General features: G+C 37.6%; 1 protein-coding gene across 5 annotated transcripts in view; it reads left to right on the forward strand.

The window, feature by feature from the left end:
* PDLIM5 (PDZ and LIM domain 5) overlaps positions 1-16,618 on the forward strand; it is a 185,420-nt gene that overhangs the window by 114,864 nt on the left and 53,938 nt on the right. The window lies entirely within an intron of this gene.

Raw genomic sequence — 16,618 nt, forward strand, 5'->3', positions numbered from 1 at the left:
TCTTCAGATACTGCTTACGATTTTATGACCCTTACATCAGTCTCAGTTTACAATTGTGTCTCCAGCCTCTGTAAGAAGATCTGCTTTCTTAGACCAGGTTTTCCAACACCTAATAATTCTTCACTGGTCTCAAAAGATGATGCTTGAAAAAAGACAGAATCAAATTCTCATGAAAATAAATGGTCTGGGTAGAGTAAACATCGTATTTACACCAAGAACCAAATTTCTAGAATAACTTCAGAGTTGAGAGAAAGAACTGCTAAGAGAGTTTTAGGTAAGTGAAGACAACGTATGTATGTAGAACTTTGTAAGTTGAAATAGGTGCAGTTGAAAATAAGAGTTTAATACCTTGCCTAATTAGAAGTGAAAATATTTAAAGTGTCTCATTGTCTCATCGAAAGTGTAGACTTAGATAAATGGTAAATGGAACGATCCATACTTGAGTACGAGGGTAAATGTTCAGCCAGGATTGCAAAGGACGTTCCGTTTAAACCTCCCTGTCAGAGGTGAAATTCCTCTGCTTTGTTAATCTCCTGGGACATCTTTATTCCAGGCTTAAATGCTAGCCAAAAACTGTAAAAGCTTCTTGCAGAAGTATTGTTGCAAGTCTGGTTACCTAATTTATAGATTGTTTTTGTTTGTCTCTCTTATACAGACTTTCTTTATCACAGACTTGTTTTTCTCGTAAAATTGGAAAGTTACTCCTAAGAGTTTCCAACATTTTTTTCTTAATAATGTTTTACCAGCCAGAAGATAATGTCTCCCACACAATCTTTTTATTACCATGATAAACAATTATTTGTGGAACCAGAAACGTACTCATTTTGCACATGATTACGCCCTTAAGGAGGATACAGATAAAAAAAATACCCTAGAGGGCTTGTTTAATAAAAACTGTGATGTTAGGAAAGAAAGTAACAGTCCCTTTTTTTATTCACATTTTTTTTTCCAGAAATACAGGGTGGATTGATTTCCCCAGACAAATAATTGTGCAATCGTTGTGTTGCTGATGGGTCTTTAAAATCATATAAATCATGAATATTCATTTTTGTCTGTATTCATTCTTTCGCATGACTAATTACCGAATGCTTAAATTCCAGGGACTGATCCTGTGCTAGAGATTCAGAAGTGAATAGCAGTTGATATATAGACAAGATCATCTGAGATAACTCTGTTACCCAGATAATAAAATTAGTTAATACAAAGGAAATTTGGCCCAGGCAGGGTAGGCTTACTTAGATTTTGTGGACCTCTGAGGCGATGACCTCAGTGCCATCACCTGAGAGAGTAAACGGGGTCAACCATGTGATGACGTGGGGCAAGTGCTCAAGGCAGAGGAAACAAGGCTGGGAACCCTGAGGTGGAAAGGAGCCCAGCAGGTACACAGAACAGAAGGGACCGTGTGGCCAGAATGTGGTAGGTGAGGGGAAGCTCAATCCAAAGACAGAATACTTGTGCATTCAGGCAAATAACGTATGTTCCCCATACTGTCCACAGCATTTTAAATGGGAAGTTGTCTAATTATTATGTCTAACCACGTCCAAGTAAAATTAGAAAATGAAAAGCCAGAAAGTCTAATCAATTTGCTTAAATAAAGTCTACCCACCGAGTTAGTGCGTGCCCTGGGCATAATGATCAGGCTTAGTGCTTTTCTAGTTGAGACCCATGGAAGACCTAGAACAGGGGGGCATTAACATGGGATATGTTGGTAACATATTTGTAGGGAACAGAATGCCCCTTAAGCACGTGAAGTCACTCAAGCAAAACTTCCATGTGTAGAAATGGAACATATAATGCTCTGCTCATAATTTTGGGATGAACTTGACAATTTAGTCCTTTCTGTGAAAACCTGTCTTGGTTTTCACATATCACCTGAGCTGCAGACACCCCCTTCTCCAAGGCCACAGCCTTTGTGGCACCGTCCACGGGCGGTGAACTGATCTGGGAGGGCAGGGAAAGCCTGGCCCCTTCAGCACAGGTCAGGCCAACCTGGGCAGGCCATGCTGGCTCTGTGAGCTCCCACCTTGTACCTCAGTTGCCCCCATTCTCTTCAGTGTGATCCTTGTCTTCGCCTTCTCATCATTCTCTCTGTCCTGGACCTTCTCCTCCCTTCTCCTTACATTTTCAAACCAGATCTCAGATACCATTTAATGAAATCATTAAAGTGAAAGGATCAATTTAGGGCAGCCTGAAACATGTATGGAAGTCAAAAGAAAGATACACTGACTCTTCCTTGCCTCCACTAAAGATGTCTATTTGTTGATTCCATCAGAAGCACCCTGGGAGGAATGAGGAGGTAAAGATGTTTCTGTTATAAATAACTTATTTCTTATCTTGGTGTTTATAGGATTTTGTGTTTTAGCCTTGAAATAAAGCAATTTTACTGGCCCCCCCAAAAATCAAATATTATCAGGGCTATATGAATGAGTCAATGAAGTAAGAGCTTCAAAACAGAAAATTAAGTTTAATTCTGAATAAATGTGATACGATCTCGTCACTGGAAAGCAGCACTTCATATACTATTATTATTTTGTATGTTATACTTTTCTATATGCAACTTTTTAGAAGCCTTTTGATCAGTCACTTAATGCGTTTTATTTAACACCTCCGCCGTTTCCTTCATATCCTAAAAGTTTTCTCTAGTTCTCTGCCAGGGAAGATGCTGCTTCTGAGTGGCCTTTGGGAATGTGTAGGGGGTGGTATAGATCTCACAAGGTCAGGAGGGTGCCACTCGGGGCCAAGGATACTCAGTGTCTTGTCCTGCTCGGAATTGTCCCACAGGATCAAGCGTCATCTGCCCAAAATGCCAGTGGTGCTTCCCTGAGAATGACTGGGCGGAGTACAAATGCTCCCTCCTCTGAGATTTTCTTGTTCCTCCTACAGCTTCAGCCACACAGTCTCACCCATGGTGTACCACCCCACCCTCCACAGTGGAAATAATCTCACTTCTGAAGTAACAACTGTGTCATTTTTATCACTCTTCGGCACCTCTTTTTCTAATATGTGTTATGGATATTTGTCTACATGTCCTAAATCTCCCAACTAGAGGATAAGCTTTTCAAACACAAGACTCAGAGTATAATACACATTGGGAGGTAAAGGCATTCTAGTGGTCATGGTATTTCTTCCTGGACATTTATACATAAGTGTGTATGTAAATATACATATTTAAGTATTTAAATACAGTTGCTCCTTGAACGACATGGGAGGTTAGAGGTGCCACCACCCTGTGCAGTCAGAAATCCACATCTAGCTTTACAGTCGGGCCTCCCTTTCTGGGGTTCTGCATTTGTGAATTCAACCACGTGCAGATCATGTAATACCGTAGTATGTATTTAGTGGGAAAAAATCCACGTATAAGTGGACCAGTGCAGTTCAAATCCACGTTGTTCAAGGGCCAACTGTATATAAATATACAGATTCAGTTAAAAGATTGTAAGCTTCATCTCTGGTGAACCGCTCCCCAAATTATAAATAAGCTGTATTAGTCAGCTGAGGCTGCCGTAACAAGATGCCTAGACTTGGTGACTTAAACAACAGAAATTTATTTTCTCGCAGTTGTAGAAGCTGGAAGTCCAAGAGCAAGGTGCCAGCAGGGTAGGTTTTGGGTGAGGCCTCTCTGGCCTGCAGGTGGCCACTTTCTGGCTGGGCTGTGTCCTCATACAGCCTTTCCCTGTGGACTTGTGAAAAGGGAGAGCTCTGGTATCTATCCCTTCCTCTCCTTTAAGAACACCAGTCTTCTTGGATTAGGACTTCAGCCTTGTGACCTCATTTAACCTTAATTACCTCTCTAGAGGCCCTGTCTCAAAATACTGTCATATTAGGAGTTAGGGCTCCAACATCTGAGTTTGGTAGGGTGGGAGCACACAGTTCAGTCCATACCACACTCGTGCTGCCTTTCTGTACTAATGTTTATTTTGATAGATTAGCATTTAAGAAAAAGTTACTCTTAAATAGAATCACTGACTTGGACCCAGTTGGAAGTATTATTGTTACCTCTGTTGTGGTGCCTTCTTTTCTAATTTGCATGGCAGGTATTTATCCCTGGGTCCTCTGTCCCTAACTAGAGGATGAGCTCTTTGAACACAGGTTTTTGTCTTCTCCCCTCCCCTGGCCCCCGGATTTGGCTCTGATTAGCACTAACTAGTGGTATTAATTGTATGGAATTGCATACTGCTCCAGTTCCCTAATTGTTCAATTGTAGGGAAATTGTTTACAACATGGTATATGTAATTTTTAATTGAGTACAAAATTCAACATAAGGTTGAAATTTCATAAAAATGTCAAGGCATTAATATCCTCACTGAGGGTAGAGTGGAACCATCCCTAAACTGCTTGAGAAGAGAATTATAGTTGTGCTCTGGACAATCAAATTGGCAAAACTTGATACTTTTCCCGTTATATTATCTGTTAAATAGTCATTGGAGATACTTTTTTTTAATTAAATGAACATTTGTTCCTTTATCCATCGTCCTTTGTGTTTTTGGTCTATTTCAACATGAATAGCTCACTCACTCCTGTGAGGGACGATACCTGACTGATTTTAGAAATAGGCTATCAAATGCTTAGTGCTCTGATTGCAAAAACCAACCAAAATTTTATCATTACTAAGGGAATGTTTTAAGTTAAGAGTCTAATTAGAACATTGATTAAAAAGAAGCAGCCACCATATTATTAGTTAGCTATTAATACTGAAACCTAATAATAATTTGTGGCCTACCAATATAGAGAGTTATGGGAGGCCATAGAAAATTTCATTTAAAGGTAATTCTTTTAAAAACTTTTATACCCAAAATACATCATTGTGTCAAGTACCACAATATTTTCAATTAAAGGGAGATTTTCTTAATCTCACTACTTTGTCAGTTTCTACTATATAGTAAGATATTTAATAGGTGATTTTAAATTTTTTATGGTTGTATAGGTCTGTATAAATAAGCATAAAGTAACATTTTAGTTTAGCAAAAAGATATTTAAAAGTACCATGATCAAAACATACTTTTGTAAGTCTTTTCTTTCTCTTGCTCAAGGAATGCTATGTTCTGATTTTTCACACATTATGGTTAGGAATTATAATATATGATCCCGTTTCCCAATTTTCAGAGACTTAAAATATACTCACCAAGGGAGAAATGACTGCCCCTCCCTTTAATTGAAAAACAGTTCAAACTCCAGTCGCCAGTTACATTACACAAAACTGAAGCAGTTATGGGGGGAAAATATCCTCTTCTAGGCTGTCCCATAGCACTAAATAATGTCCACATGATTTCCAGCTGAGGGCCATCAGAACAGATGTTAAGTCACTTCTTGAACAGAAACGTAGGACCTTTGTATATTCACTGAAAATTTAGAAAGCAGTTAATACATAAGTATTTCCAAGCATGCTCTTTTTACAGCAAGTTTTCAAAATGTTTTAGCTCGTTCATAGACATTCACATGGTCCACATAAAACAGATTAATGAGTAGCAATGAGTTTGCTTTCCTGTGCGTGTCTTCATTATTGTTGTTTCACCGTATACTGGACTCTTGTTGCATCTCCGTATTAAGACACACGTCATTTAAGTTAATCTAAAACCATTCCTTATAAGCGATGCAAAGAGATCAGGGATCACTCCTAGGCTCATATTCTCACATGTTTTCATGAGGTAAGAATTAACAGTCAGATTTTCCCCAAAACACAGAACACCAGTGCTTTCACAGCATAGTCTAATTTTTAAAAAATAAAAACATTAACAGCTGGACAGAACCGTTTAGCCAATACTATCATATGGATTCCTGCAAAGCATTTTGCCAACCTGGAAAAAAGACCACAGATTCAAATAATGGGTATATAACCAAGCAGTAATTTTTTGTTTGTTGCAAAATATGGAATATTTGTAATTTATCTGCTTTCATTTTCTACTGGTGGATTATACTGTCCTATGCAAATACTGGTTTGGTGACTATAATATAAAGGCTGCCATCTATTGAACATAAGTAATTACTACACTTGAGTTCCTTGTGAGAAAAGTACTTATAAAGTTACTAAAGCAAGAAACATAGTTCCCGTCTACTCATTTTCACGCACAAATTGTTTGATTCTCTGTTTAATTATGGAAGTACTTGAGTACTTTTCCCAAATTAAGCTGAGAAGACTACCATATAAAAAGATTTTCTTCATAAAAATCAATATTCATAATAAACAAAAATTGACTAAGTTCTCTAGGCATTTTATCAGATGAACAATGTTTCTCTTAAGATACTGTTTGGATAAATTCTTTTCACTTCACCTTTAGAGAGGTAAATTTCACAAAATTATTTTATTGAACTCAGCTAAAGAAAATAAAAGGAACTTCTTTTCTTGACTAAAGCTCAGTATTGAAGACACTTCCTGCAACTTTTTTTTTTATTCTAAAGAAATTACAACTTAAAAAGATTAATTAGGGGTGTTGCTAATAGGCAGTCTTTTTTTTTTTTAGCATTTTTTATTGATTTATAATCATTTTACAATGTTGTGTCAAATTCCAGTGTTCAGCACAATTTTTCAGTCATTCATGGACATATACACACTCATTGTCACATTTTTTTCTCTGTGAATTATCATAACTTTTTGTGTATATATCCCTGTGCTATACAGTGTAATCTTGTTTATCTACTCTACAATTTTGAAATCCCAGTCTATCCCTTCCCACCCTCCACCCCCCTGGTAACCACAAGTCTGTATTCTCTGTCTGTGAGTCTATTTCTGTCCTGTATTTACGCTTTGTTTTTGTTTGTTTTTGTTTTTGTTTTTTAGATTCCACATATCAGCGATCTCATATGGTATTTTTCTTTCTCTTTCTGGCTTACTTCACTTAGAATGACATTCTCCAGGAGCATCCATGTTGCTGCAAATGGCATTATGTTGTCAGTTTTTATGGCTGAGTAGTATTCCATTTTATAAATATACCACATCTTCTTTATCCAGTCACCTGTTGATGGACATTTAGGCTGTTTCCATGTTTTGGCTATTGTAAGTGCTGCTATGAACATTGGGGTGCAGGTGTCATCCTGAAGTAGGGTTCCTTCTGGATACAAGCCCAGGAGTGGGATTCCTGGGTTATATGGTAAGTCTATTCCTAGTCTTTTGAGGAATCTTCACACTTGTTTTCCATAGTGGCTGCACCAAACTGCATTGCCACCAGCAGTGTAGGAGGGTTCCCCTTTCTCCACAGCCTCTCCAGCATTTGTCATTTGTAGATTTTTGAATGACGGCCATTCTGACTGGTGTGAGGTGATACCTCATTGTAGTTTTGATTTGCATTTCTCTGATAATTAGTGATATTGAGCATTTTTTCATGTGCTTTTTGATCATTTGTATGTCTTCCTTGGAGAATTGCTTGTTTAGGTCTTCTGCCCATTTTTGGATTGGGTTGTTTATTTTTTTCTTATTGAGTCGTATGAGCTGCTTATATATTCTGGAGATCAAGCCTTTGTCGGTTTCACTTGCAAAAATTTTCTCCCATTCCATAGGTTTTCTTCTTTTACTTCTGGTTTCCTTTGCTGTGCAGAAGCTTGTAAGTTTCATTAGGTCCCATTTGTTTATTCTTGCTTTTATTTCTTCTAGGAGAAAATTTTTTAAATGTATGTCAGATAATGTTTTGCCTATGTTTTCCTCTAGGAGGTTTATTGTATCTTGTCTTATATTTAAGTCTTTAATCCATTTTGAGTTGATTTTTGTATATGGTGTAAGGGAGTGTTCTAGCTTCATTGTTTGCTAATAGGCAGTCTTCACCATGATGGCGGCTTAATTTTCTAGCTTTTGCCACTATTCAGTTTTACATATTTCAGTCACATTGAAAGTTTCAGAAGCCCAGGTTTTTCTACCTTTATGTAAAGATTTTTATTATGATGGTATGGTTTTATAAAAGAACACTGCAACCGTATACTATATAATATAAAACATGACAGGTATGGATATTTAGACGTCTTAATTTTCTTCTTAGTCAAATTAAAGAACTCTATTTTCAAATTACATTGATCATAAAAGCAGTCTCAGCACTCAATAGGTGTTCATCTCCCAGATGCATCTAATTAATTACTTCTGAAGAATACGTATTAATTTCTAGTAACAGAAGAATGTGTTAAAGCTAGGATGACAGCTCAGCAGTATTTGAGCTAGTGGTACATGTGTGTTTTATCTTTTCACATACTTTATTTGTACCAATATCCTAGTAATTCATAGGTAGGAAAAAATGTTTGAGGATAAATTTCTGAGATATTTTAATGGCTTAGGGCAGTTGTATATCACTGTTTACATAATGGCGAATTTGAGGTTTTAACACAAAGAAGCAAGACTTCTAAACAAACTTGATGGGCTCAGACTTATCCTTAACTTACAGTAATGGAATCAAATATCTCTTGTCAAAATCAACAGATCTCTTAGCAATGATATTAGGAGGGATATTAAAGCAGTACCATGTGCGTGTTAGGTAAATGTATATACACGCAAATACAGAAATCATTTCACTGTGAAAAATAAAACAACCAGACAACATTAATTCAAGAGATGAAAAAGTAAAAAAGGGGAGTATTATCAGGAATTCTTATTAAAATAATAAATGCTGGTTGTTGAAAAATATAAAAAAAGCAAACAAAAGTTACTCAAACCTGGAGGTAAATGCCGAAAAGGTTTTGGTTTATTTACATTCTGGAAGAAATTGAAGCCTCAGGTAGAAAGTTGTTCTAAATGAGCTCTCTGTAGTCTCTTTTTCTTGATGATTTATAGCCTGAGTATTTAGAGAACTTAACAGATGAGATTTGCCAAGTAACACAGTTTTCATTTTTTTTGATCTTGGTGAATGAAAAATAAAGTAGAAGACTAGGGACAGGTAAATAAATAATAAATGGGGACAAGTGCTGATTTTCAAAACAGAAAAAGGTCAACTTCCAAATTATAAACTAATTTGAGCTTGAGCTCACCTGAAAAAAAAGTCTGGTTCATTATGAAGTATTTAATTAATTAATTGTTATTGAAGTATATTTGATTACAACATTGTGTTTCTGGTGTACAGCATAGTGATTCATATGTATATACACATACATATGTATATTTATATATTCTTTTTCATAATAGGTTATTACTAGAAGGAGTTATTAAAAGCCAGTTAGTGAGCATTGAGAAAAGGAAGGCAGAATTGCCAAGACCCAGAATTAAGTTTTCAAGAAACCAGTCACACCTAACTTAACACATTTTGGATAGACTGGGGGAAATGTTAATTTTAACAAGTCATCAAAGAAAGGCTCTTAAGATCCCTTTGAATTTAAAAATAAAATGAGGCCAATGATTCATAACAGGTTGAAGGAGTTTAACCAATGAATATTATTTGAAGATCAGTCAGTGACTTAGATGAGGCCCTCTACAGCTTGCTACCTAAATTTATGGGTGACATGAGGCAGTGAGGGATAGCATTCATCTGTCATAAAAAGATCCTCCTTCAAAAATATATCACAAGTGTAGGCAAATGGACCAAATCTAGCTTTTTTTTTTTTTTTAAAGAAAGAAAGAAATGTAGTATGGTTATGTGTAATTTGGATCAAATCATTTGCTCTTCTGGGACATATTTGGGGTAAAGGGGTGGGATAAGGTTAGCAAAAACAAATATTTGAAACACTAGGGATTTTAGAAGAAAATGAGCCTAATACAAGTGTGTCATGTCATTTGACTTCTAGAATTATAAGGCAAGTTAATAGTTCTATTCTGTGCTAGTAAACTCTCATGTGGCATATTATGTTTAATCTTTGGCATTAATCTCCAACAATTATATAGATAATCCCAAGAAAATCAACTGAAAAATCATGAGATATTTAAGCTTTCTTTGGGTCAGAGGCAGTTATATAATTCTTTTTAGCTGATAGCGTGAGCTAGTTCCTTGACCAAGATCCACAACTATGTCTTCTCCCACAAAGATTCTCCCTTAGTTTCGGGCCTCATAGATGAGCAGTGGTCTCTGCTCATGTTTATTACATATTGTATATAATAAATAAACCAAACAATGTTTATGAAGTACTTACGTGTGCCACTCAGTGTTCTAGGTGGGTGCTTGGTTTGTGGCAGAGGCAAAGTGCTGTCATGCACTTACGGTCTAGTCGGAGCAGATGTGCAAATAGTATAGTTTTATATTACAGTGTATTCTATAAAGAAATAATATGGGGCAATAGGACTAGTGTAAGGAGGGAAGGGAGGAGTAAAGTCATTAGACAGTAGTTAGGGGAAAAGAAGATTTGAGCTGAAACAGGAATAATTCAAAGGAGATATTAACCATGCAGATGTGTAGGAGTTACCCTCTCCAGGCTGTGGGAATAGCAAGTGCAAAGGCCCTGAGAGAGGAATCAGCTTGGTGTGTTAAAGGAATGGAAAGAAGGCCACTATGACTGGAGCAGAGTAAATAAAGGAGAGAGTGGTAAGTGATTGAGTGAAGAAGTTGTCAAGGGCAAGACCATTTATTGCCTTGTAGGTCATGTTAAAGGATTTAGATTCTTATTTCAATTAAATAGGAAGCCAAATAAAGGATTTTAATCATGTGAGTAACATCTGATGTATGTTTTTAAAAGATCACTCTGAGTACCATGGAAACTTGATTGTAAGGGAAAAATAATGAAAGCAGGAGACTATGTTTATTTCCCTAGTTCAGGCAAGAGATGGTAGCTGTTTAGGCCATGAAGGTCCTAATAGAGATGTAGATGATTGGACGGGTTTATGTTTTAGAGGAAGAACTGACAGGCGTGTGGAAATATTGATGGGGGAAGAGGAGCAGTGTGATGGATAATGGAAAATTGCTGAGTCTGTGAATTTGATAAGAATTAATTCAGTTGTAAGAGTCAGTGAAATTGATGACTCAGTTCAGTACAGTAGAAAAGCTATTCAAATCAAGAGGAAGAGGAGTGGTTGAGTTAGGAAAAAAGGTGCTTAAAATCCAGATTTTAGGCATGTTATACTTGTTGATGAAAAAGTAAAGGTTGTGAATTCTGGAGTGCATGGCTGGGGTCTTCCAGGCCTAACACTTAATTGGTTGTAGAGGGATTACCACTGAAGTGAAGAAGTCAGAGAATTTAGCAGTCTCCTCTTTCAGTGATTCAGCATGATAACACTGAGGTCATCAAGAAGTATTATTGGAATGGGGTAAGGAGGAGCCAGTGAGCGGGGGGCTAAAGCAATAGTGTGAGGTGGGGGCAAGACAGTGAGTGGACAGACAGCCAGTGCTACAGGCTGATGACTTGGGCCTCAAAGGACTTGGCATTTTGGAGGATCGAAGATGACTGCTGATGTTAGGAACAGAAATGAGGACACCTGCTCCATCTCCAGCTTTATAAGCATGCGATATGAGAGAATGGGGACCCCTGTTTGAAAGGACTACAAGGGAGGTGTAGAATGATAGAGAGTCTGTGAGGGCTGAGAGGGGCAGGAAGTGGATCCCATTAGGAGATACATAGAACGGTGAAGGAGGAAGAGCTTGGGAGATGATGGATGACTGAGGGGTTTGTACTTCTGGTTGTGGCAGGTAAACAGGGATGGAAAGTCTGATGGGACAGGTCCTCATGGTCTGTTAGTCTGTTAGAGGACAGTGGACCCTGGAGTGTAAGCTCCATGAGAGCAGGACATTAAAGTGGGCATTATGCCTGGCGTCAAGGGGGAATTCAAATGATATTTTGTAGTTGTTGAATGAATGAGGGGATGCAATGAGTGGCTGTGTGGGAGTGCTCAGGATGCATGACCCAGAATCTTTAGCCAGGGAACATGTGGCCCTTGGCTTCTGTCCTCTCATGCTGGAAGGCCACTCTGGCTGGAGCCGGGGGCACCGTGGTGGCTTTTTCAAGATACCTGACTTCTCCCAGGACTCACAGTGGGTGGCTGTTGAACGGGAGGTATTCACACAGATTCATTTGTATTTTGAAATAGGTAATGGATTGACTCAACACTGCTTATTGATTAATATATCCTTTTAATCTGAATTTTAAAAAAATCAGTCATTAATTCTTTTTATATTAGGATTACATTAATATTTACAAAATGGCAGATTTTTTTCCCCCTGTATAAGAAACTCTCCCTAACTAGTAGAAATTGTTGAAATCATTGAGAGGAATGATCCAGTGATGAAACTGATGATGCAAAATGAGAGCAGCTAAGGTTAGTGGTAAGTACCCTGCTGTGACTGAGGGAGTCAGACTTTTATCAGGGGATTGTTACAAATGATTTTTAAGTTGGTGTCATATCTTAAAATCTTTATATTATATTGGTATTTTTTATAGACACAGCATAAAAATATGCTCATTCTTTACCTATGTTTTCTTTGGACCTCATACTACATTTTCTCTACAGAGAGCAAGGAATAGTATAGATAACTAGAGAGTTCACATAATAATAATACTGGACATTTAATAATGGCAAAATCCATTAGGGAAAGGCAAGAAGAGCAGGGAAAGGCAAGAAGAGCAGAGAAAGGCATAAAGTTAAGGCAGAGTTTGTAAGGTGCTGAAGAAAACGGGATATAATGACAAAGAACAAATTCTTCCCTCAGTGCAAACAAGTTCCAGTTCCTTCAGAGGCCTGCTTATATGTTTCCCTCTTTCCCTTGCTTCAGTAAATCGGAACGCTCCAAGAAAAATAATTTCTTTGAGTTAGTCCTTTTTCCTCGCTCTCACGAAAAATAAACCTCATTTTGGGTGGTATTATAATATATTTCATCATCTTCTTTTCTCCTCTGACAGTCAGTCCCCTCTGCCCCTCCACGTGCAAATCAAGGATGCCCCTACTTGCTGATTTTGAAATTCTCTTCAAGATGCCATTTATAATAAATGGAGAATTAGCTGACTTAAATAATGCTTTTAGATTGCTACAGGAGCAAAGGCTGTTGAAATTAATTAATAAACTTAACTTGTGATTAAGACTGTCAGACATTTCCAGCTGAGGTTTAGTTGATTTAATTTTCCAGAAGGGGGATCACAGTTACAAGTGAACACACTCACCAAATTTATTGTCAGGAAGCCAGCAAAAGATACCCATTTTTCCTGTCAGCAAGCAGTTTCCTTGACTAAAATAAATGGCTTTGCTGTGCCAGTGAACCTCAGAAGTGCACAGTGCAGCTGTGGTCCAGGTATATTCCATTCTCTGCTTACGATTGTTTGTGAGTGTTTGCTTTGTGGAAGATTGAAAATACCAAGGACAATTTATTGTCATTTTCCTCCTTTACCTGTTATAAAATACATATTTTAAGGTTTCTGAATCTCTTCTTTTACTAAAAACTTGCCATGTGGTGTTACAATAAGTCATTCTGTTTGATTATTTTGTGATATTTATTTAGAGAGTGAGGAGACACTGAAATTTGTAGCTGGAGACAAAGTTTTCATACTGCAAAATAATTTTATGCATTCCTTTTCAAGGTTAGCCTTTGTGAAGAGTTTATTCTTGTATAGTTTGCATGTCATTCCACCAAAATATGGATGAGCCAAATTAACATTTGAAATTTTATTACTAATGGTGTGCTTTAACATCCTGCAGCCAGAAATGGCCAGTGAAATAGTACGAAACACAGGCAGGTGTATAGGGTCAGGGCACCTGAAGATGGAAGAAAAGGAGTTGTCAGTTGAGTCCTATGCCGAGACTAAAATTAGCAGTGCGCTCAAAAGACGGAACATATGATTCCACCTAAGTGAGGTATCTACAGTGGTCAAATTCATGGAAAATAGAATGGTGGTTAGCAGGGGCTGGGGGAGGGAGGAGAGGGGAGTTGTTATTTACTGGGTGTAGCGTTTCGGATTTGCAAGATGCAAGAGTTCTGGAGATCTTTTTCACAGCAGTGACTGTGTCACTCTACTGAACTGGCCACTTAAAAATGGTTACAATGGTAAATTTTATGTTGTGTTTTTTACCACCATAAAAAGAAAATGAGGAATGCAAATTGTCAATCGGATTTAGCCACAGAGAGGTCATTTGTGGCCTCGGCAGGAAGATGGTTTTGTAGAGGTTGGGGAATGAGCCCCACTCGCGGTGGTGGAAGAGGAGCAGGCAGGTGAGGAAGTGGAGACTTCGGGAGTAAAGTGTTATTTCCCAGAGTTTAGCTATTAAGGTGAGTGGGAAAGCAGAAGGCGAAGGCACTTTGTTGTTGTCGTCGTCGTTTTAAGAGAAACAGTAGCATTTTTGAATGGGGATGCAAAGCCTGCAGTGGAGAAGGAGAAATGGAAAATGCAGGAGAAATAGAGGGGGACTAATTGAGGCTCCTGAGCAAAAGGGAGGAGCTGGAGTACACATGGTAAGGATGTTGCTGTTTGAGTTGTCAGGACTGGGATTTAGAAGGAGAGTTCCTCTTACCAGTCCAGTGGGATGGTCAGGTTGGTACAGTAATAAGATGGGCAGATTGCTAACACACGTCCCCAGTGCAGAGATTATGCAAAGAAAGGCACAGTTACCCGGAGAGATAATGCACAGATAGCTGTTTGTTCATTTTTCCTGAGAAAAACAGGCCAAAAGGATGCAAGGCCAGCTCTCCAGACATATCTGGGAAGGAGAAAGTCTTCATACCTCTCACTGGTGAGAAAAAAAAAAAAAACTCACTTAAGTAACAGACAAAGCAGAAAGTCTGGCTGCTTCTGAGGTGCTGTTAATCAGAGCTTCCTCCAACCCTGAAAGGAATAAATATTAGGGAATGACAGGATGAGAATAGATACTGATGTCTGTTCCATATTCAATGAGATAGTTTAAGATTAAGATTTTCTTCAAGTCTAGTATATTTAGAGTTTGGCCAAGCAAAGGAATAAGTAATCAGTGTGTGTAATACATGGGAAGCCTCCCAAGTACATTGTTGGAAACTTGGAAATCTGGCTTTAAAAGGTATTTCATGAGTTATATGAATGTATTGTCAAGCGGCATTCATTTTTCTAATCAGCCTAGCTCATGGAGGTGTTGGAAATCTCAACCTCTCCAACTCTTGTATCTTACCTGTCCTCATATATTAAGATATAGGCATTAATAATTCTTTATAACTGTATTTTATTTTTTCTAGAACATTGATCATTTATATTTTAAAGGATATTTTAAAAGATATTTTTGGAGTTTTAGTCATTTCTTTGAGGTTGATCATGTGTCAGTTCTTAAAACAGTAATACCAGTCTCACTTGACTTGGGAAATGGTCTTTAGAAAGTAGAAATATGTTCTGAGAAATGTATCTATATTGTGAGTGAGTTCTGTATTTGAGAACAATACATTTCTTTCATGCATTTATCCATCAAATACTTATTTTTTGTTTACTGTATGTTAAGCACTTTGTTACACTTCATTTATACCGGTAAACATAGCAGTCCCTAACCTCAGGGAGCTTCTGATTGGCAAAGGAGTCCAGATTTAAACCAATAACTACACAAACTGTATAATTATAGTAAGACCAAATTCTGTGAAGAAGAAGTACAGGGTGTTACGAAAGCATATGACATGGGCAACCTTTAGGGGATTTGGGAAACCAGGGAGGCCTCCCTGAGGAGGTGACATTTAAACTAAGGCCAGAAGGATACTTAAGAATTAGTGTAGTGAAGGTGTGGCAGAGTGGTGGGTATAGAAAGTGAGAATGAAGAGACTACACAGAGGCCTTGAGGTGGGAAGAAGCTTGGCCTGTTTAAGAGGAGATGGAAGACCAGTTGGGACTATAGCAAGCCAGACAGAAGACTCCATCAGGTGAGGCTAGCAATAGGTAGCCCATGATCACAGCTGTCCTTAGAGCAGTGCTGAAAGCATCTAAACAACAGACAGGTTCAGATTTGTGTTTTTAAAGGTTCACTCTAGTAGCTGCTTGGAGATCTTATTCTCTGGAACAGGGGTCAGCCAACCTTTATTGTAAAAAGCCAGATAGTAACTAGATTTTGTGAGTCATATGGTCTGTTGCAACTACTCAGTTCTTTGTTTTGTGAAAGTGGCCACAGACATACGTAAGTGGAACCTGGCTATGTTCAGTAAAACTTTATTTATGGATGCTGCAATTTCAATTTCATATAGTTTATATGTGTCATGAAATCTTCTTTTCATTTTTTGAAAACAATTTACAAATATAAAAACCATTCTTAGTTTCCAGGCCATAAAAAGATGGGAGACAGGTTGAACTTGACCTGAGAGCCATGGTTTGCTGAGCCCTGTTATAGGACTTAATGTTTCTTATTCTTTTAACTTTTTCTGCTCTACCTCTTAAAGGATGTTTTGGTTCTACCATGACATTTTTCTTAAGTTGTCTACCTTTTTTTTTTTTCAACACTCTGGTAGAGGTATGGCCAATGTTAAAGAAAAAGTGGGAATATAACCTCTTCTTTTCTGTTTCTTTATCTTAGTGTTAATTTTTCCACTTGAAAATCAGTATAATGACTGACCCATTCTATCTTTATCTACAGGCTTTTTAAAAAATGGGTAATTTTATACTTTCCCTATTTATTTTTTTCTTCCCAAAGTGTTATACTTGGTGCTTTCTTCTTTCAAACCTCACCCTGAATTTTTCATCCTTTCTTTATCTGGTAATACTTCTTCTAAAGTAAAATCCTGGCATTCAAAATTAAATATGGTAAAGACATCAGAAGGAAAAAATGAAAAATATTCAAACAACACAGTTGCATGCAAACATTTGT

The sequence above is a fragment of the Camelus ferus genome, chromosome 2 (assembly GCF_009834535.1).
Source record: "Camelus ferus isolate YT-003-E chromosome 2, BCGSAC_Cfer_1.0, whole genome shotgun sequence".
Lineage (NCBI taxonomy): Eukaryota > Metazoa > Chordata > Mammalia > Artiodactyla > Camelidae > Camelus > Camelus ferus.